Below are 27,725 nucleotides of genomic sequence, written 5' to 3' on the forward strand. Positions count from 1 at the left end.
GATCTTGCCTTGCTTTTGCCGCTACCATCTCAAACTCAGTAAAAGGACCTTTTCTCTACTTCAATGGAGTCGGGGGGGGGGTCTTTCTCGGGTTTTGAACGGAGGCAGGCCTGACACTTTGATTCCCCTCCTCCCACTTGGAGCCTCAGAAATGGCTTTGGATGCTGGTTTCCAGTATTCCCAGTGAGGCCATGGCTCAGGATACTGGGGCTGCTCCCCAGAGCAGAAAGGCTGGGCATGAATCCCATAAAACTGAAGAAGGGGGAATGTGGCTGTGACCCTCCCTGGGTTCCCTTCTCTCTCTCTCTCTCTCCTGCCAGGTGTTGGGAGGAAGAATGGAGGCTTCACAGGGCATCCCAGACTTTGCTCAATGTTGGCTTAGAGAGTTCTTAGAACCAACCAGGATGGCTTCCAAACCAGGATCAGGGTCTTAAGAGTTATTAGTCAGTCCAATTAATTGTGGCACTTCTGATGGCCATAACAAATCACAGTTTCTGCATTATGCAATCACTGGTGGTCTCTTCAGGTGTGCTTGTTCTTTTCCAAAATGGAGGCAACATGTGGATAGTTGTTGGTCTGCATCCGTGTTTTTCAAACTTTAAGATGAATGGACTTCAACCCCCAGAATTCCCCACCCAACAATGCAGGGACTTCATCATGCTGGCCAGAAAATTCTGGGAATTAAAAATCCATTCATCTTAAAATTCCAAGTTTGAAAAATGCTGGTCTACATTCTTCCCTGCTATAAGGAGTTAAAGTCCTGCACCAAGAATTGGCCAACTCACACGTTGCTCAATAAACCAGACACAATTTTTTCTCTCTGTCTCCTGAGCAACCCCGAATCCCCCTTGGGAGACCCAGCCCTGCATGGCTTCTCCCCCACAGGAGCCTCTCCTGGAAAGACACGGAGCCCAAGGGAAGCTGGAGAAACCCCAGAGGCTGCGTCCCCCCAACATTCAACCCTGGGACCCATAAACCAGGTTCGTCTCTTCCCAGTGTGGGAAGCTTCCCCTCCCCCAAAGAATGAAATATTTTGGGAAATCTGAAAAAGGCAGAATATTATATTTCCTTAAAGGAGAAATAGAGAAAGAGGCTTTTAAAGACAGAAAGCAGACTTGATCTTTAGAATTCACCCACCACCATTTAGCTGAAGACACAGAGCTCACTACATGGCACAATTTCCTAAGGGCATTTCAGGCATTGCCCAACCCCTCCCCTCCCCCCCCCAGCAGCATTTCAGGACCTGCATAAAATCCTGGCATTCGTCCAACTAGTTGTTCAGCTGGTCTAGAGCCCTGGTGGTTCTGCTTCATCAATCAATGGACCTTCTCCCCAAGGAGCCTCCATTTTATTTCCAGCGTCTTTCTCCGGATTGGAACTGAACCAGATGGATTTTCCCTTCCAACACCAGGAATGGGGGGGGTGGAGGGTGGGGAGCTGCCCCAGATCCCCTCCTCCTTCCTGGCCATCGTGGGCCTTCTCTATGGGTCTGGGATTTGCTTTCCCCCGAGTGCCCCATACATGGAAAGAAGTGGCAGTGGAACATGGGATATGGTCTCCCCCATTTCCAGGACTCAGAAGATGGAACCTGGAGGGAGATTTTGCAGATCTGCTTCCCTTCCCCACTATGAGGCTCCACAGCTTACTCCTCCCAAGAGGGGCTCCCCACTCATCTAGGCAGAGTCCTGTCTGGCATCCCTGCAAGAGCCCCCTTGCCTGGCCTGGGCATGGGAAAGGGTGGCAGGGGAACATGGGATATGGGCTTCTGCATTTCCAGGTCTCTGAAGATGGAAGTTGGATTTTGTAGATCAGCTTTCCATCTCCAACACGAGGGTCCTGAGCTCCCCTTCCCTCCCTCCCCTCCCCACATGGGCTGAGAGGCAGCCTTGATTTCTCCATCTCTTTTCACTTGGTTTTTTTCTAACGTCCCTCTCTCTCTCTCTGATTTTTTTTTAACTCTGCAAAATTCAAAAAACTAGTTTTTCACTAAAGTTGATTTTGTTCTTAGAGCCTGGCTGCACTATTGCATCAGCCCTTTTCTGCGATGCCCTTGAGCATTAGCTTTCTAAATAAAGTAAATTTTGGTTCCAACTCAGCTGGCAGCTATTTCAAATCTGTGACATGCTCTGGTATTAACTGCCCCCCCCCACAAGTTTTGTCTTTCATCACTATGCAAACAAATATCAGATTGATTTATTTCTTCAGAAGATGGAAGTTGGATTTTGCAGATCTATTTTATTTATTTATTTCAGATTTATTTGTTATTTCAGCCACAGGTGCCGTGTATTCCCTGCATGGAGCTCCCAAACCTCTCAATTCTAGATGACCGATTTAATTCCATCTCTGCTCCTGTTATTTTGAATCACATGGGGATTATTTCCCTTTCATTTCCCTCCAGAGAATTTCCCAACAATCTCTGACTGCAAGAACTACTTGAATTATCCAGGGATCCCTCCTGAGAGGGAGAATTATGGTAAAAGTTTCAGCTCTGCTGTTTGGCCGAATCCTCCAGGGGAGACTTTGGGCAGAGAAATAGGGAGTTTTGGGACAGGCAGAGTCTGTGCTCTTGAATGTATGTCTCCCTCCTTTCCAGGTGAAGCTGAGGGTTTCTCTGTGTTGAGAAAAAGCAACACCTTGTGAGAGTCCTTTGATTCTTCTAAATCTTCTTTAGAAACAGGAAAGGGATTCATTGATTCACCCCATGAATGATGGACCTTCTGCTTCTGCTTCTGATGCTGCTTTTGTCCCATCCAGTCTCTGGGAAGCTGAGAATGAAATGCCCGCTGAGTTCTGAGAACCAGGATGGAAAACAACCAAAGAGCTACTACAGACCAGGAGACCATCTAATCAGTATAGTCACCAGTGGAAGGAAAAGATTACATACAAAGTTGCTTTTCAATGTGGCTCCTTCTCTTCAGTTTGTTTTCCATGATCCGTAAGTCATTCAGGGTGATGGAGTTGCACTCCCTCCATTCTAACACTCTCCTTCTTTTCAGTTTTTTATTTCTTCATTTATTCCTATATTGGGGAATATAATTTCCTGAATGATTTTGATTTCCATGGCTTCTCTCTTTTGTCGGATTTTGTGAAAGAGACTCAAAAAGGGGTCTGAAAAAGAGCTGAAAGGGCTGCAGATTATTTTCCTCTCTCTGTTCAATCCTTAATTTATCACTTGAACAATGAATTTTATTTAAAGTAGTGGTGGAATCAGTTGTAGTTGCCATACCTCAGCCCATTTCCATATTTGTGTAACTGATCTTTGCTTTTGGATCAATGTTGGTTTAAGGCTCAGTAGGCTTGTGGAGGATTATATATATTACATATAACAAAAGTATTTGTTGTGGCTGTTGATTATAGTAACTTTTTTTTCAATAGGACTTTTTATGAATTTTTGTATTGCTTAATATTAATTTTCAACATTCAACTGGCCAACAAGAATTCCCATCTCTTGCACAATCTCACACTTGGCTACAACATCCATAACAACTATTTGAGCACTTTCCACACTTCAGATGCCTTGCTGGACATGCTCTCCACTGGAGAAGCCAATGTCCCCAACTACAGCTGTGGAAGGAAGGAAAACCTCCTGGCTCTTCTTGATGGAGCTAGAAGGGGCATCTCCATCCAGATGTCAACATTAGGAGGCACCTACAAAATCCCACAGGTTTGTGTGTGTTTTTCTCCCTCTGGTAAAGTGAGAGGTGGGTGGTGGTGGATGAGCAATAGATGCAATCATGTCTTCTCCATGGAATCAAAGAGCTGCTTTTCTCCATATTAGCAAAAATTACAATATTTTACCCCATTATATTCGTGTTGAGATTAATCATAAAAGGCCTGAAATGCAAGCAATACATTCCCTGGAGAAGACATTCTACCAACTATTTAACTGATCAAAAAATATCCCTGGTTGTTCGAGCCTCTGTTGGCATCTTCATTTTCACAGATAAATAATGCCTGCCCTATCCAGTCAGATTGAAATTGGCAATAGTAGTATTTTATCTATATCTAAAATGTGGAATAAAAATTACTCTAGCAATTATAGGCCAAATAGACTAGCAGATACTGTGGCTAAAATTTATGCCATGATCCTCTTAGTTAAGCTTGAGAAAAATTCATTCCTTGCAGAAGGTTTTAGGTAGAGTTAAATGCTATATTGATTTTGTAAGAAATAATGCATAAATTAATAATCTAATATTGGCAACAAATTTGTCCTGAAATATTTTATCTATATCAGTGAGATAAAAAAAGGTTTGCTGCTTTCTAGATGTTAGTGCAGCATTTGACTCAATAAACAGAGAAATAGGATGGAGAAAATGTTTTGCCCTCAAAATGGAGCTCAGCCTGTTGGCCCTGATCCAAGCCCTTGTTTGAGAGGGACGTTTGGGCTCAATGGAGCCATGAGAAGAAGGATCTATGCTTACCAAGGGGGAAGGGAAAGGTGCATATTTCAACCCTTGTTCTTCAGTATAGATTTGAATGACTTACTAGGACTAATGCAGGGTCAAAAAACAGATCATAAATAAAAGTTATATCATTCTTTGACAAAAGTGACTAAATCAGTGGACCAATAAAATGCAGTGCATGTAGTATACAGTACTTGGATTTCAGAAAGGCTTTGACAAAGTAAACCACAACCTATTTCTCCGGAAGCTGAAAATATGTGGGATAGACAGCATCACCCCCAGATGGGCTCAGCCTGTGGTCCTCAGTGGAACTACGTCTGCATGGAGGGAAACAAGCAGTGGGGGACCCCAAGGTTCCATTTTAGGCCCAGTTCTCTTCAACATCTTCATGAATGATTTGGATGAGGGGAGAAATGGGGAAATCATCAAATTTGAAGACAACACTAAAGTGGCAGGAATAGCCAACACCCCAGAAGATAGGCTGAAGATCCAGATGGATCTAGGAAGACTTGAACCCTGGGCCTATCTAACAAAATGAAATTTAATGTAGAGATAAGTAAGGTTTTATACTTAGGCTAGAAAAACCAAATGTCCACTTACAGATGAGGTGAAACCTGGCTCAATAAGTGTAACTGTGAGAGGGATCTTGGAGTCCGAGTGAACAATCACTTAAATATGAGCCAGAAGCAGCCAAAAAAAGTCAATTCAGTCCTAGGTTGCATTAACAGAGGGATAAAATCAAGATCACGTGAAGTATTGGTACCGCTTTATAATGCCTTGGCAAGACAACACTTGGAATAGTGCATCCAGTTTTGGTCATTGATTTACACAGATAATGTGCAATTATCATACTTACACACTGGATTGTATAGACTTGGATTGTTTTGTCTTAATAATTATTTGATAATTTATAAAGCAAGTTCAAAAGTTATGGTCTTTGGGAAATGACATCCTAGCCATAGATGGTCAGCCATTAGAGCAAGTAACACCTTTCCTTACCTGGGGTTGTTTTCTCTGAGCCTGAATCTTGGCTCCCTCATCATCAAAGGAGCTCAGTTAGAGAAAGGGCAGGAGTGAAAGTGATGCTTAAATGAAAACCTCTTAGCTCTCCAGCTTCCTCAGCCCCAATTATTAAAGTATCTGAGGCCCAGTTTTCCCCCATATTCTTACATCAATCTGATGTTTGGGGCTCCAGAGAGAAACCACCAGCAGAACCAACCCAATCTCAGCCTCTGAGGAGGTGGGTAAAAGGACTCCAGCTGCTGCCCTCAGAGCTGATTTGGGAATTTACACAATTTCTGCTTTGTCTAAATTCAGAAAATATGGCTATTATTGGCATAAAATTTAGTCTATGAAAACTGACAGACTCTGAAAATTGTGGCTGTTGGAACAGACAAAACTTCAGTTAAAGACCAAACTTGGATTATGCAATTGACAAATCTTATTAGGCTTTGAGGTCTGCCTGTTTCTTGTATAACTGGAGAAAGAAGTTAAAAAATTTCCTCTAGAAAGAATCTGGGATAGAGAAGTAAAAAAAGATGCAGCAATCCTCGAAAATTATAATAGGCCCTTTATTGGAATAGAATCCTCCAGTTGGCATTTGCACGCGTTAATCTAATTGTGATAAATTGTAGGGGTGATACAGTAATATGGTTTACATTTTTATTGTTTTAATTTGCTTATTATTTTCCATTATTATGATACAATCTTGCTAATATTCTGTCTTTAATATTTTAGACAATGTCTGATTAACAAACTATTCTAATACATTCATGAGAACCAGGTTGGATTTATTAAAATCTAATATTTTGGACTTGATCTGATCCCAAATGTAACACAGCATTCTTCATTGCTTTTTCAGATCAGTCATAAAATTGTTTCAGAGGCTCTGAGTGATAAAAGGAAATTCCCCTTTTTCCACCGGATGAATCCCAAAGAAGGATTCCAGTACCCAGCAATTGTCCAACTGCTCCTCCATTTCAGATGGACCCTGATTGGCCTCTTTGCTTCAGACACAGAGAAGGGAGAGAATTTCATGAGGATTTTTCCTCCTATGCTTGTCAGGAGTGGAATTTGTGTTGTTATATCACAACTATTCTCAACAACTGGATACACAACAGCATCCCTGAGGAAGCCCCTCTCTGAGTGGAGACAAGTCAACGTCTTTGTTCACTTCATAGAAAATGATTCCATCTGGAAGAGAATTCTTCCTTTCCATGAAACATTTATGCGTCTGCCAGGACCCATTGAAGGGAAAGTCTGGATCCTCACAAATTTTTTTGGGTATATACTGAACAAGCTTAGCCTTCTCAAATACATCCATAGTATTTGGAACTTTGGTTATCTGGGGAAAAAAAGGCCAAAAGATTCTGCCTTTGAACCCCATTTCTTTGTGGAAGAAAAGTTTCAAGATCCTTATTTTCTCTGTTCTCTTTCAAAGAACGTCTTTTCTGTCAAAGGCCGCAGAAGATGCACCCAGAAAGCCCCACTGGAGACCCAGGAGAAAAGGAACAGAAAAAGGATCCCAAATCACTACCATGATTACAGTTTCATGAAGACTCTGGCCCAGGCCTTGAATGCCGCTTATTCCTCCAGATCGAGGAGGAGGGGAAGGAAGGAGGGAGAAAAGACTTTGGGGTCTCCAAGGCTGCAGCCGTGGCAGGTATGGGATCCCGATATGGATCCATTAATCTTAGATCCTTTGGAGGAGGAATCCAGAGGAGGAGGAGGGGAACCAACTCAGCATATCTGTCTAATTCAATTACTCAGGAAATAATGGTTCCAAAGAGTAGATACCATGGCATTTTAATATTACACACTACTCATTTAAAAATGCTGTATTCTTTCTTAAATGAATTCCTGTATTTGTGGGTGTGTGATGAGCATGGTGGATTTCCCCCACAGCAGGTGGGTCTGTGTGCAGCTCAACAGGCAGCTAAACCTCCCTCTTCTCCTCCAGTGAAAGGGAGCCTGGAGTGGATCTGGGTGTTTCATTGGGAGAAAAGGGCACGGAAAATATAAATATAAACAGGAGATAGGCAGCATTAACTAACAGCCAACAAAGAAGCAGCTGGAACCTCTCTAGCGATGCTCCGTGTGAGGGATGGAGGCCGTCTCTGGATGACCATGTGTCTCGGTCAGGGGTGAAATGCTCCCGGTTTGGACCGGATGGCGGCGGGTGGTTCGGAGAACAGGTAGCAAAAATCCCTGCGCACCCCCCAACCACCACCACCATGCCCAGCTGAGCCGCAGGATCATCAGAGGCTTTTTTTTTTACTTTTAAAAGCATTTTTTCTACAACTTCTTCCGCTGAAAAAATACTTTTAAAAGTAGAAAAAAAGCCTCTGATGAGCGCACGGCTCAGGTGGAATCGTCAGAGGCTTTTCAAAGCAGTTTTTTCTAGAGGTGGTTAAAAAAATGCTTTGAAAAACCTCTGCCGATCCGGAAACACAGCTGGCATTGTCAGAGCTTTTTCAAAGCATTTTTTTAAACCACCACTTCCCCGGAAGAGGTTGCAGAAAAAAATGCTTTAAAAATCTCTTTGACGATCCCAGCTAAGTTGCCTGATGGTCAGATAGGCTTTTTAAAAATTATCTGACGATCAGACAACTCAGCTGGGATCCATCACCTTCAGGTTTCATAGGAAAGATTTAAAAGGGTTAAAAATTATTTGTGTATCATTTTGAAGACAGTTTTATCCACTTATTATCCAGACCTCAGGTTTCTAATCACATCACACAATTGTTTGTGAGTCCTTTACTGAAATCCAGTGATATCACCAGAGTTCCCATCATCTATTTAGGAAGTGTAATGATGGGTGAGAATGACTTTTGGGATGAGGGGAAGAGAGGCTGCCTAGGGAAGGATCAGAGAAGAGGGGAGAATCCTGCAGCTGCATAATGGGAGGGAAAGAAACCCAGAAAGGATCCTGGCTAACTTTTCAGGCTGAGAAAAGAGTTGGTGGGAGATTTGTTCTTTCAGATCTGCAACATTTGGTTAATGTCACATTACAATCAAGTAGAATTAGCACATCTGGAGGTGTTTTCCATCAGGATGACCAGGGAGAAGATTAGCCTGACAACTTTCTTCTTGATCAACCCATGCCTTCTGGGAATCAACCTGTTGTTTTCAAAGAATTTATGAATCATCTTTTTTTCCCTCTCTTCATTTTATTTGTCATCTGCTCTAGAATGTTCCCTATAATTGATCAATTGTGTCAATTATATTTTCTCTATATTTTGTCAGTATATGATTGACAAATTTTTCTCAAACTTTTTCATTCACTTTTGAAGATAATGGCAGTATTTGTATCCTAATTAACCATATTTGGAGATTAGACAATTGTAGAAGAAAGATTTAATGTGGGATAAGAAGCAAAGTTTTCTGTTTTTCAAATTCCTGGATGTTCCCATTCTAGTTTCATCCCTTTCTGGAGAAGAATGAATTTTGGAATATTTCCAGCAATAAACTGTACTTGGACCAAAATGGAGAGATAACAGCAGATCTGGGCATTAAAATTTTCTTGGTTCTCCCCAAGGAGGATGTCAGGAGAGAGATTATGGCATATTTTGAAAGGCAGAGATTTACTATCCACCAAGATGCTCTTTCACGGCTAAAGTTGCTTAATAAGGTGGGAGAAATTTTGATGCCTTTTCTCTGTTTTCCAAAGCCTGAGGTCCCATTTCCAGTGGGCAAAGCCTAGAGTCTCCAGGGTGGTTGGCCTCCCATGCCAGGTGGTGTCATCTAATGGATGTTCTTCAACAGAGGGGACCTATCGTATTTTTTGGAGTATAAGACGCTCCTTCCCCCCCCCAAAGAGGCTGAAGATTTGGGTGCGTCTTATACTCCAAATGTAGCTTTTTTAAAGATTTTTTTTCAGCCCTAACGAGTCGCCAGCCGAATGAAGCGATCTCCCCCCGTGCTTTGCCTGCTTTTCTCATTGCTGCTTCCTTTCAGCTGTGCCTTAGAACCTGTTTTTCATCCCCAAGCAGGGAATAAAAAACCAGCACACTAATGTGCTGAGCTGACCAGACTAAGGACGCTAGCCAGATGAATACCTGGTAGGCAGATTTCCCCCCCTATTTTCCTCCCTAAAAACGAAGCTGCGTCTTATACACCGAAAAATGCGGTAAGTGGAGTGGCTTTGCCATGTTTTATGGAAACCTTTCAAGATCTTACTGGTCAGAGGTTTCTTTCTTCATCACAGTTTAATTTCGTATTAAAAAATCTAATGGAATAAAAGTTTCCTAAGTATTTTACAGTAAACTTTCTTCTCAGTTTTAATAAGAATATATCATCATACATAAATCTTTTTTCAATTCCATTCCTCCTGACTTTTATTAAGTAGAAAAGTACTTTATTGTAATGTTAAATTCCAAAAGCAAAAGGGGGGAACTAAAGGAAGAATCTGCCAGTTGTTTTACCTCCTGCATCTCTTTAGAAGTAGTCAGAGGTTTCCTATTTACCTCAGTGAAGACCAGAGGCTACTTGTCTCCATCCATTTCTACCTCCATTTTCCATGGACGGAGAGTCCTAAGGTCTTTTCTTTGCCATTCCTTTTCTTCTGCTCAGTCTCTGCCTCAGTCCAAATGTGTGGAAAGTTGTCATCCTGGATTTGTCAAGAGGGCTCGAGAAGGAGAGCCAGTTTGCTGCTATGACTGCGTTCCTTGTCCGGAGGGCACCTTCTCCACTCAGGAAGGTGGGTCACACTGAGGAAAATGGGAGGCTTTGTGGAACTGGATCCATCCAGAACCTTTTCATGAAAGTGCAAGTTAAAAGACAGATTGAAGTTCACCTGCTTTTTTTTTCATTTTTTTTTAAAAAAAATATAAACTTTATTAACACAAATATAAAACACATATAACACATATAACAAAAACATTAAAATACATTATACAATAAACAATTATAAGTAATCAATCATTTGAAGCGTTTGTTTCGTAATGGTCTTTCAAGTAGTACAGTAATGCTTATTCCCCTAAATCTTAACTTAATAATTTCTTTTTGCCTTTTCTCCCTCTCCTCTCTTCTCCTCTCTAAGACGTCTGCTTTAATAATCTGTATATTATATATTGGGATTATACCTTTGCTTTCTAGGCTTCTCTTTGTAAATTTATTTGCCCATGAAAAAGGGTTGCATACACGCTTGTATTTCTATTCTATCTAACTTCCAATTATATTTCTTCCGTAATAGCCGTATGCCATTGATACCATTTGTTCCAGACTTTATAAAATTCTGTGTCTTCTTTTCCCTTTAGCTCTTTTGTCAGCCTGTCCATTTCAGCACACTGTGTAATTTTATCCATTGTTTCTTCTTCTGTTGGGTTTTTTTCCAGTTTCCAATTTTTGGCATATGTTATCCTTGCTGCCGTTAAGATGTGTATTAACAAGTATTTTATTTCTTTGGGGTAAGTTTTAGTAAAAATTCCTAACAAAAAGGTTTCGGGTCTCTTATCTATTTGTAGTTTAGTGATTTGTTCTAGCCATTTCTTAATATTGGACCAAAATTTCTTTGCCGCTGGGCAAGTCCACCATAGGTGATAAAAGGTGCCTTGTGGGTTTTTGCATTTCCAACACACTGAACTGTTTTTCGGGTTTATTTTGGCCAATCTTGTGGGTGACATATGCCACCTGTAAAACATCTTTAGCTGGTTCTCCTTGTATGCCACCGCCAATGTTGTTTTTGTATTCAGTTGCCAGAATTCTTCCCATCTCTCCAGTTCTATTGAATATTTAAAATTTTGCATCCATTTAATCATCGTGTTTTTAACTACTTCCTCCTCCATCTTATATCTCAGCAGAAATTTGTAAATTTTACTAATTAGTTTCTCTCCAGAATCTAAGATAATTTTATCTAGTTCCTGTTTTTCTTTACATATTTCATACGTTTTTATGTATTCCTTGTGTTTCGATTGTATCTGTGAGAAGGTCCACCAATCCATTTCTCTATTTAACTCTGTTTCCAATTGTTGTTTGGATTTCAGATTTCCTTGATGATCAATCAGGTCTTTATATCTAATTATATTTTTGGGTTCTATAAGGTTAGGATGTTTTAAGGCTTCTAAAGGTGAAAGCCAGATCGGGATTTTTGTATATTGTTGTTTTGTAATTTTTAACCAAATTATTAATAAAGCATTTCTAAGTGTGTGTCTTTTAAAATAGGTGTGTGATTTATACTTTTCATCCCATAAGAAGGAGTGCCAGCCCATTTGTAGGTCATGGCCTTCAATAGATAATATTCTGCTATTGTTCAATTCCATCCAGTCTTTAATCCATACTAGTCCCGCCGCTTGGTAATAAAGTTCCCAATCCGGGAGTGCTGTTCCTCCTCTTTCCTTAGAGTCCTGGAGTAATTTTAATTTTATTCGTGGACGCTTCCCCTGCCATATAAATTTGGAAATCATCTTGTTAAGGCTCACAAAAAATTTTTTATCTAATTTTATTGGGGCAACTTGGAACAGGTATAGCAATTTGGGTAGTGTATTCATTTTGATAGTGTTAGAGTTTTTTTAGTCTTACTTAACGTTTTTAGTCCAATTTCTTCAGTGTCTTAAATATGGCTGCTCCTTCCTTCCATTCAAATCCACATATCTCCTCCTCCGTCTTATTTTTATCGCTGCAGTCGTTAATGTCACCAAAAGGCAGCTTGGTGTTCCTTCAATTCGCCTTAACTCTCAAAGTTCTGTTCTTTATTTATTTATTTTGTACTTATTCCTCCACCACTTGGCTGTTTTTCAGAGTCTTAGAGTCACATGTTTCAATACAGCTTAGTCACTCCACGAGGTTATACTTCCTCTCGCTGCTGCTTCTCTGTCCAGGCTTATGCGCTTCTGTCGTAGGTCACTGCCACAAGTTAAATCCTCAAATTGCGCCCCTTCTCTTCAGCGTTCCTTCTCGTCTCGCCAATTCTGGGGATTCTCCGCTCTGCTCTGCCACTCGAAACTGCTTTCCACTATTAGCTTTGCTCTAGACGGCTGCCATCATTCCTGTCTGCCCTAGGGCAGACTTCTTCTCCAACAGATTCGAGGAGTTTGTTTTGTGTCCCCTCTGACGCTAGCGCTGCGTCCAGGGGCTTTAAGGCTTCCCCTCTTGGTTCCCGATCTCTATGGGATTGGAAAAACTCATAAAGAGCTTCTATTAGAGAATGCTCCAGAGATGGCAGCTGCTGTTTCCTCGCCCCGCTCACGATGTCGTCACCGCTGGAAGTCCATTTCCACCTGCTTTTTTTTTAACCTGCACAATTTCTTATCTAAAAGGAAGTAAATCAAAAAGACTTGGAAGGAGGGGCTGGGAAGAGATGGGAGGAGTGGGTGGCAGACTGGTCAAGCTTTACTAACAGCAGAGGAAACATCTCTTCTGCTTTTTAGTTTGGATATATGCTGCTAAGTTTACCTTTCTTTTTTTTTTTTGGTAATATTTTTTTCCAAAAGACTAATATGTGGTGAAACAGACAGTGTCATTAATTATAGAAATTGGATTAACAGTTCGTATGAACCCCACACTATATACATATACATATAAATACCTCTTCAACTTCCATATAAATATTATCTATTTTTATTTCTGTTGTCTATCCACTTATATACCATTTTCCCCACACCGCATAGTATTCTGAATTATCTTTTTCTCTTAATTCTAAAGTTAATTTGTTCATTTCAGCACATTCAAATACTTTTTGAATAATCAGTCCATTTGATGGTAGGTTGTGTTCTTTCCAATATTGCGTGAATGTGATTCTTGCTGCAGTAAGTATATGTAGAATTAAGTATTCTTATTTCTAAGTTTTCCTTTCTAGGAACATATGAGTTCTTTGAAACTTGATGAATTGTTTTAGGTCCACCTTCTGAAAGACCTTACAATCCACTGTATATTGGATCCTCCCCTTGAGGATCACTGAGAAGGTGTCACTGGGCCATAATCTGATGCTGTGGATAGTTATGGGGGGAACTCATTACACAAATAGTCTGCCAGTCATGTAGATCAATCAATCAATCAATCAATCAATCAGAATAGAATAGAGCTGGAAGGGACCTTAGAGGTCTCTGTCCACCCCCTATATCCATGATGGCGAACCTATGGCATGCGTGCCAGAGGTGGCACACTGCACCTTCTCTGATGGCACGTGAGCTGTCGCCTCAGTTCAGCTCTGCCACACATGCGCATGTGCCTCCAGCTGGCCATCTGGTGTTCGGGTCTCTGCTGTGCATGTGCGGGGGTGGGGCATGTGCAGGTGTACATGCACATGCACAAGGGTGTGTGGGGGTATGTTCGCATGCGTGGGGGGCACATGTTATGCACTGGGGCACACGCCATCCACGGCGTACACACACAGGGGCCATGTGTGCATGCCCAAGGTGCAGGGTGCATGCAGGGGGTCATGTGCACACACTTTGGGCACTCGGTCCGGAAAAAGTTAGTCATCACTGCCCTATACCATTTCAGACAAGTGACTGTCCAGTCTCTTCTTAAAAACCTCCAATGTTGAAGCACCCACAACTTCTGGAGGCCAGCTGTTCCACTGGTTAATTGTTCTCACTGTTAGGAAGTTTCTCCTTAATTCCAGGTTGCTTCCAGATATTACAAGATACTATAGGTATCCTCCAAGTCCAGGATATGCCATGTGGCAGGATTCAGGATGTTTGCCTAAAAAGATTATATAATTTATTAACCTCTAACAATATAGGTTCCTATGAAGGTTCTACACATTACACAAATAATTAACATCCTAGGACTTCCCTCAACTTCATATACCTAGCTACATTTTTTAATAAAAAAAAATATCCTTCTTATGCTCTTTTTAATGAAATAGCTAAGAAATACTTCTTGGAAAATGCCCCTGGTAACAGCTGTCATCCAAAAATGGTATTTCTTGAAATGTAAAAAAAACAGTATATTAAAGACATATTGTTTTTTGGCTTTCTCAGATACACAAAAATGCATCAAGTGTCCAGATGATAAATATCCAAATGAGGCCAGAGTCCAATGTATCCCCAAAGTCATATCCTTCCTGTCTTATGAAGAACATCTGGGCATCATCCTGGTCTCTTTTGCCCTACTCTTGTTCTTAATCACAGACCGTGTTTTAATCACATTCATTAAATACAGAGAAACTCCCCTTGTCAAAGCCAACAACCGGGACCTCTCCTACATCCTCCTGGTCTCCCTCCTGCTTTGCTTCTTGTCTCCTCTTCTCTTCATTGGTCAACCAAGGAAAGCCACCTGCCTTCTCCGACAAACAGTTTTCAGCCTCATCTTCTCAGTTGCCGTTTCTTCTCTCTTGGCCAAAACCATCATGGTGGTGCTAGTCTTCCTGGCCACAAAACCAGGAAACCGGGTGAAGAGATGGTTGGGAAAGAGCTTGGCCAACTCCATCATCTTCTCTTGTTCTGGAGTCCAAATTATCATCTCCTCCACCTGGCTGGGAGTTTCTCCCCCCTTCCCTGACTCTGACCTCCACTCCCAGCCTGGAGAGATCATCCTGCAATGCAACGAAGGGGCCGTTGTCATGTTCTACGTCACCCTCAGCTACATGGGCTTCCTGGCTGCCATCTGCTTCACGGTGGCTTTCCTGGCCAGGAACCTGCCTGGGGCCTTCAACGAAGCCAAGCTGATCACCTTCAGCATGCTGGTCTTCTGCAGTGTCTGGGTGACTTTTGTGCCCACCTACCTGAGCACCAAAGGGAAATCCATGGTGGCTGTGCAGGTCTTCTCCATCCTGGCCTCCAGTGCTGGTCTGCTGGGCTGCATCTTCATCCCCAAGTGCTACATTATCCTTCTGAGGCCAGACCTCAACACAAAGGAGCAGCTCACAGCCAGGATAATTGTAAAAACATGAGATATAACACCATTGTGATATTGGAAGAATTGTTAAAGTTTCTTTTATTTGAAAGGAGCTATTCTTTCCATTTAGATAGTATGCAGGAAAAGAAAAAAATATCTGTTTCAAAATGGGAAACTGTTGAACAATCGGAATTCTTGTAGCTCTCTTTTCAGCTCAATAAATCTTACTAAAGAGAACTCTGTGAAAGTCATTCAGAGGAATTTGCTGTTCAGCAACAGCTACTAAATATGACACCTTACAAAAAATGTGAGCACTTGTTCCTACTGACAGCAGCTAAAAGTGTGTGTGTGAGAGAGAATGAGTAGGAAAAGAGGCCAGGAGGAAGCTGTGGGAACCAAGCACCAGCCTGGGTTGCCTGATCACCTCCGTGAGAATGCTGGAATGATGTGAAATGCCATGTTTGACTGGCTCTCAGCTGAAGAGGGAAATCTTCATCACTCTTATATAATTCTTTCTTGATTTCCTCATAAAAACCTCCTTTGCAGAAAGTGTTCAGCAGAACAGCTGTCTGGGATTTCAGTTTGGGATTTTTTTTTTTAATTAAATAACATAATAGTACAATTCAACGTTTTTGGTTTGGCTACGTGTAGTCATGCTATATACTTATATAAGTGGTTTATACTTATAAACTATTAATTATAACATAATATATATTATAATGTATATTATTACTTAAGATATATAGGTTACATACATGGTTTGATACTACCCTTCTTAATTCAAATTAACATTTACGTTTATTTTCCAACTACCTATACCACATTTCCCATACTGTGTAGAATTCTGAGTCCTCATTCTCATTTAGCACATGTGTTAACCTGCACATTTCTGCGTATTCTAATATTTTTCTGATTATCTGTTCTTTCGTTGGGCATCCTTTCTCTTTCCAGTATTTTGCATATGTTAATCTAGCGGCTGTGATGATGTGTATGATTAGACATTTCTTTTCCTTCCTATATACCCTTTTTAGTACTCCCAGGAGGTAAATCTCTGGTGCCAGATTGATATTTTCCTCTATTACTTTTTGAATCCATTTTTGTATTATTCTCCAAAATTTCGTTGCTTCAGGACATGTCCACCACATATGGTAGAAGGTACCTTGACAGTGACCACACTTCCAGCACTTTGGGCTTGTGTTTGGATATATTTTTGCTATCCTGGATGGCGCTAGGTGCCACCTATACAACATTTTGTACTGGTTCTCCTTGTATGTTACTGCCCTTGTCAATTTGAGGTTATTATTCCAAATTTCTTCCCACTCATCTAAATTTATGTTGTGACCGAAATTTTTCCCCCAGACAATCATCTGATCCTTAACTATTTCTCCTTCCCTGTCGTATTCGAGCAAATACGAATATAATTTGGCTAGTAATTTATTCTCTACTCTCATCCATATCTTGTCAAATCCATTGGTCCCCAATTCTATACCATATTCCTCCCTATCCTTTTTGTATCGTGATTTAATTTGTAGGTAGGGCCACCAGTCGATGTGGGTCCCTTGCTCCTTCAAGGCCTCATTCGTTTTGAGATTACCTCTGTCATCTAAAATATCCTGATATCTAAACATTTTCTCCATGCCTAGCATATTTGGATAGATCATTGCCTCCATTGTGGAGGACCATTTCGGAATTTTAGTATAGTGTGTATGCCTAATTTCCTTCCAGGTCCGGATTAATACATCTCTAATTTTGTGCCTATGAAAGTACATCTCCACCCCTTTTTCTTTGTTCCACAGATAGGCATGCCAGCCTCTCTGCAGGTCGTACCATTCCAGTGTCAGAATTATTTTATTTCCTAATGTAGTCCAATCCCTTAACCACACTAGGTTGGCAGCTCTATGGTACATTTCCCACACTGGGAGCCCAAATCCACCCCTGTTCCTTTTTTCCTGCAATGTTCGAAGTGCGATCCTCTGTTTATTTTATTTATTTCTCAAATTTATTTATTTATTTCTCAAATTTCTATACCGCCCTTCTCCTTTCGGACTCAGGGCGGTGAACAGCCAAAATAAAACATTTGTGCACAAAAGTTAAAATAAGTTTAAAATAATCAAATAAGATTTGGCCCATAATTTAAAAAATTTCGATTAAAATCAATATCAAAATTTTAAAACCAACCATAAAATCAGGACAGCCCGGCTAACTGGAAAAAATAGGTTTTGAGGGCCCGACGAAAAGTCCGGAGGTCTGGGATCACTTGTATCTCTGGGGGTAGATTGTTCCAGAGGGTAGGTGCTACCACTGGCCGACGCCACCCTGAGGAGGCCCTCTCTGTGGGAGCGAACTTGCCGGTGGGAGGCAATTGGTGGCAGAAGGCGGTCCCGTAAGTACCCCGCCCTAAGCCATGGAGCGCTTTCAAGGTGATCACCAACACCTTGACGCGCACCCGGAAGTCCACCGGGAGCCAATGTAGCTCGCGCAGGAGAGGAGTCACATGGGAGCGCCCTGTCGCTCCCATAATCCCCCGCGTGGCCGCATTCTGCACCAGTTGGAGCCTCCGTGTGCACCCCAAGGGGAGCCCCATGGAGAGAGCATTACAATAGTCCAGACGAGAGGTGACGAGTGCCTGAGTGACCATGCGTAGGGAGTCCCGATCCAGAAAGGGGCGCAACTGGCGTATCAGGCGGACCTGATAGAAGGCCCCCCTGGCCACGGCCATCGTATGCCCTTCTAAAGACAGCCGTGCATCCAGGAGGACACCCAAGTTGCGAGCCCTTTCCGTGGGGGCCAATGATTCGCCCCCAATAACCAGCGATGGTGCCAGCTGGCTATACCGGGATGCTGGCAGCCACAGCCACTCGGTCTTGGAAGGGTTGAGTCGGAGCCTGTTTCTCCCCATCCAGACCCGCACGGCTTCCAAACACTGGGACATCACTTCCAAGGGTCAGTCTCCATTCTTCCACACAAAGGGTCCCACTCACTCTGCAAAGCCAAATTCTCCGTCAGTTCCTGGATACCTCCAGACATCGCTCGGCTGAGCTCACAGCAGGGCCAGGGAGGCTGAGAAATTGGGACGGAAGGGACCACAAACCTTTCCAGCCACAAGAGACACTTGGACACAAACTGTGGTCTCTCACACACTCCTAAACGGTGCCTTTATGTGGCAGTGGGAAGAGTTATGGGATCAATCTCACAACACTCACCCTATAGGGCGGCCCCATCTGTTGTCCCTGGTGGCAGATGGAAGATTGTGAATCCAACTCCTGACACCAGTTTCTGTGGAATGAAACACAGGACCTAAAAAACCCAATAATCCAGGCTCACTGCAGTTGTTATTTATTCAGTGTCCATTGGAGGAATTTCCCTCCAGAAAATAGTGGGAGGAAATCTTACAGACAAAAGGATGTACTCATATTTATACATTCCAGGAAAGGAGGAGAAAAGGACAATCGTACATATGCATATTTCATTTAATAGATGATGTGAGCATGAATATTCAGAATTAGCAAGACTCAAGTTACCTCCCCAGCCTTGTATTGTTGCTACCCTCAAGAAAGAGTTATTGTTTAAGCAAAAAGAAACGTCTCAGTTGCGTTGCCACAACAGTTTGGGTGAAATGTACTGAGAAATGAGGGCATCAACGTTGCTCCATACATTCCTTCTATATTTCTGTCTTGCTAACATGTTTCCATTTCTCTAAGAAATTTGTCTCTTCACAATCTTCCACACACCCTTTCTTTATTTCAAGAGAAATAGTTGGCCCACTCATGCATGGAGAAGAGCTTGGACCATTTTCTATGTTTGAACTGTGGAAAATGTTAAAAGTTGAAATTCCTCAGTCTCACATTTACACATTTCTTCTGGCTGTAAAATGCTCCTTTCTGAAGAATTCAAAAATGTCCAAATTTGAAACATATATATATGATTTTCTTTGACTCCTGCATACGATCTAAATGGAAAGAATATCTCCTTTCTAATAAAAGAACCATTAACAAAGAAACTTTAATAATTCTTCCACTATCACATTTGTGTTATATCTCATGTTTTCACATTTGTTCTGCCCGTAAGATGCTCCTTTGTGTTGAGGTCTGGCCTCAGAAGGATAATGTAGCACCTGGGGATGAAGATGCAGCCCAGCAGACCAGCACTGGAGGCCAGGATGGAGAAGACCTGCACAGCCACCATGGATTTCCCTTTGGTGCTCAGGTTGGTGGGCACAAAAGTCACCCAGACACTGCAGAAGACCAGCATGCTGAAGGTGATCAGCTTGGCTTCGTTGAAGGCCCCAGGCAGGTTCCTGGCCAGGAAAGCCACCGTGAAGCAGATGGCAGCCAGGAAGCCCATGTAGCTGAGGGTGACGTAGAACATGACAACGGCCCCTTCGTTGCATTGCAGGATGATCTCTCCAGGATGGGAGTGGAGGTCAGAGTCAGGGAAGGGGGGAGAAACTCCCAGCCAGATGGAGCAGATGATAATTTGGACAGAGGAAGAAGAAAGGATGATGGAGTTGGCCAAACTCTTCCCCAACCATCTCTTCACTCGGTTTCCTGGTTTTGTGGCCAGGAAGGCCAGCACCACCGTGATGGTTTTGGCCAAGAGAGAAGAAACGGCAACTGAGAAGATGAGGCTGAAAACTGTCTGTCGGAGAAGGCAGGTGGCTTTCCTTGGTTGACCAATGAAGAGAAAAGGAGACAAGAAGCAAAGCAGGAGGGAGACCAGGAGGATGTAAGAGAGGTCCTGGTTGTTGGCTTTCACAATGGGAGTTTCTCGGTATTTAATGAAGATGATTAAAACAAGGCCTGTGGTTAGGAAGAAGAATAGGGCAAAAGAGACCAGGATGATGCCCAGATGTTCTTCATAAGACAGAAAGGTTATGACTTTGGGGATACATTGGACTCTGGCCTCATTTGGATATTTATCATCTGGACACTTGGTGCATTTTTGTGTATCTGAGAAAGCCAAAAAGCAATATTTCTTTAATATACTGGTTTTTTTACATGTCAAGAAATACCTCTTTCCATGGGCATTTTCCAAGAAGTATTTCTTAACTATTTCATTAAAAAGAGCATAAGAAGGATATTATTTTTAAAATGTAGCTAGGTATAGGAAGATGAGGGAAAACAAAGGATGTTAATTATTTCTGTATCTGAGAAAGCCAAAAAGCAATATTTCTTTAATATTCTGTTTTTTTACATTTCAAGAAATATCTTTTTTGGACAAAGCCCGATTCCAGGAATATTTTCCAAGATGTGTTGCTTAACCATTCCACAGAAAAAACAATAATATAATTTTCTGATACCTTTGTAGGAAATTAGCACCCATCTCTTTCCTGGAAGAATGAAATATTTTAGAAAAGATTAAAAAGGCAGAATATTATATTTCCCTGGATGAGAAATGGAGAAACATGTTTTAAAGACGAAGCAGCTCGCATCTTCCTGCCCCCACCCTTTATCAATTGGCTAGAGGCAGAAACTCAATCTTTGTCAATGGACCATCATCTGCAACACAATAGCACCCATCTAGCAACAGAAACTCACCACATGGCACATGGGAAAATTACATCAACCAGCAAGGCTAGCTAAGACCCCCAACCCCTGGGAGTCGGACAACCAATCAGGATACTCTTTCAGGGCCCCAGAAAGTTCAAAGCCAGAGACCATAAAACCCAGGGACTCACTGTATCTCGCCCATTTTCTGTTCAGGAACTCAAACCATGTGATCCTGTCCACCATTAAACCACCATTAAACCATCTTTCCAAGCAGTCTCCATGTTTCCAGTGTCTTTTTCCCCACTTGGAGCTGAACCCAGAAGGATATTTCTTCCAACACCTTTATAGCTAAGATATATGAAATTGGAGGATTTCTTGTTTATTCATTTTGAATAAACAAAAAAAAGAGTTGAGTTTCAATGGATACTTTAATTTACACTTTCATCAAAATGCTCTGGATAAATCCATTTCCACCAGGCCTTCCTTTCCTCTGGTGTCACTCACCTTCCTGAGTGGAGAAGGTCCCCTCCAGACAAGGAACGCAGTCGTAGCAGCAAACTGGCTCTCCTTCTCGAGCCCTCTTGACAAATCCAGGATGGCAACTTTCCACACATTTGGACTGAGGCAGGGACTGAGCAGAAGAAAAGGAATGCCAAAGAAAATATGTTAGGACTCTCCGTCCATGGAAAATGGAGGTAGACAATGGTCTTTCAACTAACAACTAAATATTGTTAGTTCATTTCAGGCTACTTTGTTTTTATTCTATTCTAAGTTTCTATTATTGTTCATGTGGGGGTTTTTTGCTATTAAATAAATATTCTTCTATTGATCAATGAAAAAAAGAAAAGAAAATGGAGGTAGACATGGACATTAAACAAGTAAATTCTTTACAGAGGTAAGTATGAAATCTCTGGCTCCTTCCAAACAGGTGTAGGAGATGTGACCCTGGCAGGTTCTTCCTTTAGTTCCTCCCTTTTGCTTCTGGCATTTAACATTGCAATAAAGGACGTTTCTCCTTAATAAACTCTGGAGGGATGGAATTGAGAAAAGATTTAAGCATTCAGTGACAATCAGTTCCTCCTCACGACTGTATTAAAATGCATTCTTCATCTATGATCTACTCATATTAAATTTTTGAATACATTTGTTGTCAAAGAATTATTAAATTGTTCTATTGTTAGATTTATTTAAGTAGAGTAAAATGTGATTAAGAAGGAAACTTCTGATCAGTAAGATCTGAAAGATTTCTTGTGGACTACCGAAAGCCTTGCTGTCATGATTTATAGCTGACCAGCCCCTTTAAAACTGAGGATGAGTCGGCAGGATTATTGCCCTTTAAGAAGCTGTCTATATACAGGAGGCCATGAGAGGGCGTATCTCTCTCCTCGTGTATCTGCATTGTAGTTCTCTGTGTAGAAGAAGAATGATTGATTGCCTGGCTTTGCTTAGCACATCTATGTATATATACTGTATATAACAGTGATGGCTAACATTTTTGCCATCGTGTGCCAGGAGGCAGAGGGCAGGGGGGTTGTACATGCATGCATGCATGTGAGATCCTCCCATTCCCCCCCCCGGCACGTGATGACCCGGTAGGCCCATTTTTCTCTCTCACCTGGCTCCAGAGCCTCCCTATGAGTCTGGGGAGGGTGAAAATGGCCTTCCCCACACACACCCCAGAGGCCCTCTGGTGGCCAGAAACTGCCCTTTTGCCAACTTCTGGTTGGACAGGAAGTGACATTTTTTGCTGTCCTAGACTCCTAGAGAGGCTCTGGAGCCAGGAAAGAGAGAAAAACTGGCCTCCCCCCCCAGGCCCTCCAGAGGCAGGAAACAGCCTGTTTCCCTACTTCTGGTGGGCCCAGAATGCCCAAAAATCAGCTGGCCGGCACGCACATGTGCGCAGGAGCTGGCCTCACATGCCCCCTGATATGGCTACACATGCCACCTTTGGCACACGTGCCATAGGTTCCCCATCACGGGTATATAACTTGTATATAAACCAGTGTTTGTAATGACAAAACTTGTGTCCTGTATTGTGCTCCTGGGGGGGGGGTGTTTCTCAAAATAGTAGTCACGCTGTAAACACTCTGACACTTGCAAAGCTCCTCCCCTTTGACACCAGTTCCAAACAGTCTCCCCGGTAAGAGACAAAGCAAAAATTCCTCATAAATTATACCTGATGATGTTTCCTAATTTGAGTAATGAAACGCCTGCAAGGAAACAAGCAAGCTCAGCACCAAGGAGCTCTCATGTCAACCCTGAGCTACCAATATTCTCCTTTATTAAGAGTGAAGGTTTCTGCATAGTTCCTAGAACTAAATAAGCTAAAAATAACCTTCAGTATTACAGCAGCTGAAGAACAGCTTGGTCTAAAGTACTGAAGGCTCCCAAGTGGCCTATAGAAAGAAAACTATAAGGTTTCTAGTCCCCATGTTCAATTCCCAGTGAAGGTCATGGACCCTGGAAACTGGGCTTAGTCCACATGAAATAGGTCCCAAATCTTTGGGAAAAACAGGAAAGACACCAAAATTTATCCCACCTTGTTGAGCAACTTTAGCTGTGAAAGAGCTCCTCAGTAGATCATAAGTCTCTGTCTTTCCAAAGCCCCCATTACCTCTTCAATGGGATCCTCCTTAGGGAGAAACAAACAGCTCAAGATTACCAGATCTGCTGCTACATCTCCATTTTGATCCAAGTAGAGTTTCATCATGGAAATATTGCAATACTCATTCTTCTCCAGGAAAGGATGCAACTAGAAGGGGAACATCCAGGAAGTTTAAAACCTGAAAGCTTTTTAAAAATCCCATTTAGCTTTTATGCATTTGAATCAGTGGTGGGATCAGGCGAACCTACCCGCCCGGACGCTTCTGCGCATGTGCGAGTGCAGCCATGAGCGAACCGGTAGCAACGGGATTTGAAACCTGCCCCTGATTTGAATCTTTCTTCTACAATTGTCTTACATGAAAATATGCTTATTTAGAAAAAATAGATGTTACTGCTATCTTCATCAATAAATTTAAAAAGTTCAGCAAATTGCTGAACCCTATATTGGCAAAACATATGTTAACAAAATATAATTCATGCAATTGGTAAGTTATAGGGGACATTCTAGAGCAGATGATAAATATAATAAATCATAGGAAAAAAAGATCATTCATAAACGCCTAGAAAACGTCAGGTTGATTATGAGAAGCCATTCATTTAGTGATGGTTCAAAGTTACAACGCCACTGAAAAAAGTGACTTAGGATCGTTTTTCCCAGGATCCTGGCAGCATCCCCAGGGTCTCCAGGTGATCAACATCTGAATTCTTGGCATCCACTTATGATGGTTGCAGAGTTTTAGGGTCGCCTGATCTCCTTTTGCGACTTCTGACAAGAAAAATCAAAAGGGAAGGCAGATTCACAACTGCAATGATTCACTTAACAAGAAAAGGCAGGAAAGATAATAAAATAGGGCAAAACATGGTTGTTAAGTGAATCTGCCTTCCCTTTTGCTTGTCAGAAGTTGCAAAAATAGATCAGGTGACCCTAAAATTCTGCAACCATCATAAGTGGATGCCAAGAATTCAGATGTTGATCACCTGGAGACCCTGGGGATGCTGCCATAAAGCAAGAAAGGCAATCTGGTACCCAAAAGGAGCAAAAGTTTATCAAAGCATCTGCAAATCCACCAGGTGGACTTGGATCAAAGCAAGCAAGAGGTTTTATGCCCTTCCTCCTGTCACTCAACCCGGTCCTGCTTCCCCATTGGCTGGGGACTAGCAAACTGTCAACCTATCCGGAGAGCCTGTTCAACAATATGGCCTTATTTTCCCCAGCAACCCCCTGTCTCCATGGCCTAGAGTGATTGTCCATCACTAACTTTCTCTTGTTCTTTTGCGTAAATTGGTTATATTTTGAATGTGTCCATTAAACTCTTGCTCATAAACCCCCCCTTTCTTTCTACACTTTTCTGAATCACATTGTTCACTCTAAGAACAAGACTGTTTTCACTCGTTTTTCAAAAAAAATCCTTAACCTTGTAGTTCCTTATTTTCTTTATTGATTATGCAGAAGCAAAAGCTGTAATGAAACATTATTTTAGAAGCAATTCTTCATATTCCACAATATTCCACAAAATCTCACAACCTAAAATGGACACCCAACATCAAAAACATCATCAAAAAAGCTCAACAAAGAATGTTCTTTCTGCGCCAACTGAGAAAGCTCAAACCGCCCAAGGAGCTGCTGATCCAGTTCTACAGAGGAATTGTTGAGTCTGTCATCTGCACCTCTATAACTGTCTGGTTTGGCTCTGCAACCCAACAAGACAGACACTGACTTCAGAGGATAATTAGAACTGCAAAAAAACAATTGCTACCAACCTGCCTTCCATTGAGGACCTGTATACTGCATGAGTCAAAAAGAGGGCTGGGAAAATATTGACAGACCCCTCGCATCCTGGACATCAACTGTTTCAACTCCTACCCTCAAAACTACGCTATAGAGCACACCAGAACAACTAGACACAAGAATAGTTTTTTCCCAAATGCCATCACTCTGCTAAACAAATAATTCCCTCAATACTATTCACTAACTCTGCACTACTATTAATCTTCTCATCGTTCCCACCACCCATCTCCTCCCACTTATGACTGTAACCCTGTTGCTGGTATCCTTATGATTTATATTGACTGTTTCCTAATATGATTTGATTGCTTATTTGTTCCTTATGACTATCATTAAGTGTTGTACCTTATGATTCTTGACAAATGTATCTTTTCTTTTATGTATACTGAGAGCATATGCACCAAGACCAGAGGTGAAATGCTCCCGGTTTGGACCGGATCACCTGCTCCGGTAGCGATGGCGGCAGGTGGTTCAGAGAACCAGTAGCAAAAATCCCTGCCCCCCCCCCATGCCCAGCTGAGCCCTGCAATCATCAGAGGCTTTTTTTTTAAAAAAAGCATTTTTTCTACAACCTCTTCAGCCGAAAAAATGCTTTTAAAAGTAAAAAAAAAAGTCTCTGATGATCGCGCGGCTCAGCTGGAATCGTCAGAGGCCAAAGAGGTTGTAGAAAAAATGCTTTTAAAAGCCTCTGACGATCTCAGCTGAGTTGCCTGATCGTCAGAGGCTTTTAAAAGCATTTTTTTTACAACCTCTTTGGCTGAAGAGGTTGCAGAAAAAATGGTTTTAAAAGTTAAAACAAAAAAAGTTGGCCACGCCCACCCAGTCACATTACCTCCCACCAAGCCACACCCCCAGAACCAGTAGTAACAAATTTTACATTTCATTACTGACCAAGACAAATTCCTTGTGTGTCCAATCACACTTGGCCAATAAAAATTCTATTCTATTCTATTCTATATCAGAACCCCATACCTGCCACGGCTGCAGACTTGGAGCCCCCAACCTCCCTTCACCCTCCTTCCTTCCCCTCCTCCATTTGGAGGAATAGGCAGCATTCAAGGCCTGGACCAGAGTCTGAATGATACCGTATACATTTGGTTCATTTGGGATCCACCTTCTGTTCTTTTTCTCCTGGGTCTCCAGTGGGGCTTTCTGGGTGCATCTTCTGCGGCCTTTGACAGAAAAGACGGTCTTTGAAAGAGAACAGCGGAAATAATGATCTTGAAACTTTTCTTCCACAAAGAAATGGAGTTCAAAGGCATCATCCATTGGCCTTTCTTTTGCCACAAAAGAAAATGTCCAAATGCTATGGATGTATTTGAAAAGTCTGTGCTTTTTCAATGTTAATCCTCCCAAAGCCGTACAGATCCAGATTTTCCCTTCAATGGGTCCTGGGAGACGCATAAGTGTTAAATGGAAAGGAAGAATTCTGTCCAAAATGGACTCATATTCCATGAAGTGAACAAAGACATTGACTTGTCTCCACTTAGAGAGGGCCTCCCTGAGGGCTGCTGTATATCCAATTTTTGAGAACAGTTGTGATATAACAACACAAATTCCACTCCTGACAAGCACAGGAGTAAAAATCCTCATGAAATTCTCTCCATTCTCCATGTCTGAAGCAAAGAGGCCAATCAGGGTCCATCTGAAGAGGAGAAGCAGTCGGACAATTGCTGGGTAGTGGAACCCTTCTTTGGGGACCATCCGATGGAAAAAGGGGAATTTCCTTTTATCACTCAGAGCCTCTGAAACAATTTTAGCACTGATCTGAAAGAGCAATGAAGAAAGCTGTGTTATATTGGGAGTCAGATAAAGTCCAAAATATTATTTTTTTAATAAATTCAACTTGATATTGATGAACAAATTAAATAGATTATTGTTGATTAGCAATTATGTCATAGTGAGAAAGAGAATATTAAGCACAGAGCATTAACAACACTTCTTCAGTGTTGAAGCTTCTAAGAAGCTTCTTCAGCTCTGAATGAAAACCGAACATCTTCAAATAAAAACCAGAAAGTCCTGTTGCCTCTTGAAAAAGCAACTTTGGGACAATCAGTCCCACATATACAGATGTCAAGACTGTTTTGTTCCAGGGATTCGACCAGAAGCACCGCGGTGAGACAGTCGTGGATTAGCAGGCTCTGAGAAGCCCCGTGAAATCCCGGGCTGACGAACCGCTGCAGAGAGGTCTTCGGACCAGATCTGTCCTGTAGGGACAGAGAAGAAAGAGAGGCACCTTGGAAGACCAAGAGGAACAGGCAAGTTCCTCAGGGGTCAGAGGAAATTCTCTTTGATTCTGTAGCAGGGGGCGGCAGCCATTACGACTGCCAGTAAACTGGGGCAATGCAAGAGGACGACGACCCCAAGTAGACCAGCAAGTGGCTGAAAAAGAAAAGGATCCAGGCATTGCAATGACCCAGTCAGAGTCCAGACCCCACCCTGATTGAAATGCAGTGGTGGGGCCTTCAGAGAGCTGTGCGGAAACAAACCCCCACAAACCTCAATGAACTGAAGCCATTTTGAAAAAGAAGAGGGGGCCAAAATTCCTCTCACAATGATGTCAGAGGCTGATAAAATCATACAGAAAGGATGTATTGAGTAATTTTTAATATACAAAATTATTATAAAATGACTCAACAGCGGACAATAGAGGTGTATGAAGAA

General features: G+C 42.0%; 1 long non-coding RNA gene across 1 annotated transcript; it reads right to left on the reverse strand.

The window, feature by feature from the left end:
* Positions 1 to 11,426: 11,426 nt before the first annotated feature.
* Positions 11,427 to 24,634, reverse strand: LOC148113234 (uncharacterized). The gene is made up of 3 exons (XR_015728388.1): positions 21,563 to 24,634; positions 21,176 to 21,302; positions 11,427 to 14,045 (listed from the first exon to the last, which is right to left on the reverse strand). It is a non-coding gene; the product is annotated as an uncharacterized LOC148113234 (long non-coding RNA).
* Between the last annotated feature and the right edge of the window lie 3,091 nt (positions 24,635 to 27,725).

The sequence above is a fragment of the Pantherophis guttatus genome, chromosome 6 (genome assembly GCF_059756535.1).
Source record: "Pantherophis guttatus breed Tessera chromosome 6, ASM5975653v1, whole genome shotgun sequence".
NCBI lineage: Eukaryota > Metazoa > Chordata > Lepidosauria > Squamata > Colubridae > Pantherophis > Pantherophis guttatus.